This window comes from Theobroma umbraticum, unplaced genomic scaffold (genome assembly GCF_002168275.2).
Source record: "Theobroma umbraticum cultivar Fairchild unplaced genomic scaffold, ASM216827v3 scaffold_51.0, whole genome shotgun sequence".
In the NCBI taxonomy this organism is placed as follows: domain Eukaryota; kingdom Viridiplantae; phylum Streptophyta; class Magnoliopsida; order Malvales; family Malvaceae; genus Theobroma; species Theobroma umbraticum.
In genome coordinates, this window is record NW_018397260.1 from 5,170,954 (window position 1) to 5,173,710 (window position 2,757).

A 2,757-nucleotide genomic window follows, 5' to 3' on the forward strand; every position below is an offset into this window, starting at 1 on the left:
CAAAAGTGAAAGTAAAAAATATTTAAAACTCTAGATTAATTAGACTAGAAAAATAAACATGTCCACTGTCTATCGTGTTACTTCAAGAGCTTCTGAGTTCTTAATTGATTTGGATTAAGACCTACTTAAACTTATTTTTTGATTCAAATTGTAATATCCATATAATCAATGACGCATCCACTTTCGATTTTCCACCATCCATACTTAAATGAAACTCTTAATAGAACTATATACAGGAACATTTGTAGAATTATTAGCTGCTGTTTGCCTAATAGAAAGAAAAAGCAGGTCCATATATATATATACACACACACAAAATCCCCGCTTTCCCATTTCGATTTCTGACTTCGCCAACTCTGGCTTGAGACATAAATAGTGAGTTCTTGACGACAAGGACAGGTTTAACGCTTTATAAGGTGCACGTAAACCATCCATGCAATGATGCCGAGAAGCAGGACAAGGATGACAAGGGAGAGAAGCCAACACCAGGGCCAATAACAACACCGTCGTCTATTATTATTAGCTCGATTGTTCAAATGGCGTTCAGCTATCAATGCATTTTCCGGGGGCGGCACGCGATAGATTTGATCTTTAGGGACCTGAATGACGTAGGTTCCTGGCCTAAACACTACATGCTCGGATTCTTGAACTTGTACAACTTCTTGATGAGGATTAGGGTTATTCGTATTGGTGGGTGAGGTGGCCCGCTCCTCCATAAATAGGAAGATGGGGAGCGGTGGAGAGGAGAGGTGTAGGTCGGTTTAGGAGCAATAGGAGATTATTGGAGGTGGCGGTGACTTTGCATGGAAGGTGGTGGCAGCTGCATGTGCATGGGACAATAGGAGGCTGAGAGAGAGAGAGAGAGAGAGGAGAGGATTGATAATTTTTGGTTGATTGAAGACATTGACTATTTTTAGAGGGTATTTACTGGGTCAACTGATAAAGAGGCCAAATAAAGGGTAGCTCGATGCCAGGATCAGTTTGATCATATTTCTTACACCAATGAAATTAAAGATTAGTCTAGTAAAAGTTGAATTATCGTTTCTATTTCTAGCAAAGCTTAGACTATGAATTCTTTCCCGAGAAAAACAATCAACAGTTCTAAAACTGAACTTCCTTGCATAACCAATGCACTGTAAAACTGCAAGCCAACTTATAAATAGCTCAAATATTGTAATTATATGGTATTATTTCTCGTAAAGATCTACCTAATAGAAACTTGATCGACCATCCATTTTTCTTTGCTGGATGGATAACACATGAAGTCTAGGGCAACAACAGGATTGAGACAGCTTACAGCACGAAGAAATCAATGCAGTCTGCCAAAGCCCACACGCTTCTTGGGATTTGCGTTTCACCCAAAAGTGTGTGTATTAGCCCAATAGGACTCCTGGTTGTGGTTGCTGATGACGTTGGAAACTTCAAACACCCAACTCAACAGCCTGCATATTCAGAATGGGCTTACTTTTTATTTCAGTAGGAGCTGCCTTGGAAACAAATAACAAGTCCAATTTTGATGTTTCCCCTCCGTAAAGCCCAAAGTAGAACGAAAGGGGAAACCTCCCTAATTAGGGACCTCTATTATTTAATAAGATATTTGAATTCTATAAATATTCTATTAATATTGTAAATATTAATAATTAAATATTTTTTGTTAAATATCTTATTAAATTTAATTTCAAAATTAATTTTTATGTATATTATTCGTGAAAATTAAATTAATAAACTAAAGTTAATTTATAAAAAAATAAATTAAAGTTTAAAGTAATTTTTAAAGCAATTAATGAAGTTTAATAGGGGACATTAATTATTAAAAAATTATAAACAAAAAAGTATGTATATATTATTAAATTTTTATACTACAAATTATTATTTATAATCAAATTTTAAAAATAAATACTTAAGATCACTATCTGAACTCTATTCGAATTTGTGATGGATAACAATCTAAATTTGATTATAAAATATTTTAATTTTATTTAATTAAGTAAAATAATACAAGATATTTGATTATAAAGTAGTCATTGACATGCCTACCTTGGTTGCCAGCCTGAGCCTGCCAAAATCCTCTAGTGACACAGACAAATAAACAATGACACGATACTAAACAAGATTTACAATGACAGACCCGCCGATGGATTTCTGTTGGACAGTTTGAATGAGTCGATTAAACAATGTAAGGAGCATTGTTTCCTTTTCTTTTTTTAGAAAAGTGATCTTTAGCAAGACTACAAGTTTAGACTTGCACTAGAAGCCTGGACCTCTTCATTCTTCAATTCAAACCCCTAAAGCCTTTTTGGGAAGACAAGTCATTCCTTCAAATGGGATTTCCCTAAAGATACAGTCAACAGTTATGATTGTGTTAAGCTTTGCTTTTTTCTTGTTTGAACGACTTGTTTAAACTTTAAAGATCTTGGAGCAGGTGTAAGATATAGAATTATGCTCTTAAACTAACCCAACAAGGCAGTATCTAGCAATATAAGATATAGTCCGTATTCCCAACGTACATTGGACTAAACAATAAATTTCTGATTGGACAATCTTTACAACTTGATGGGCTGTCTTAATTATTTTCGATTAGGTATAATCCACTTGAATATCAAACACGGATTCACCATTATTCAGATATTTTCTCAGCCAAATCCTCAAGGCCAACGTGGAAATTTAATGAAGCTTTAATGTAACAAAAAAATGATATTTAATTAAACTTTTCAAAAGAAATTAAAAACGGATTGGGTGCGGTAAGTAAACGACACC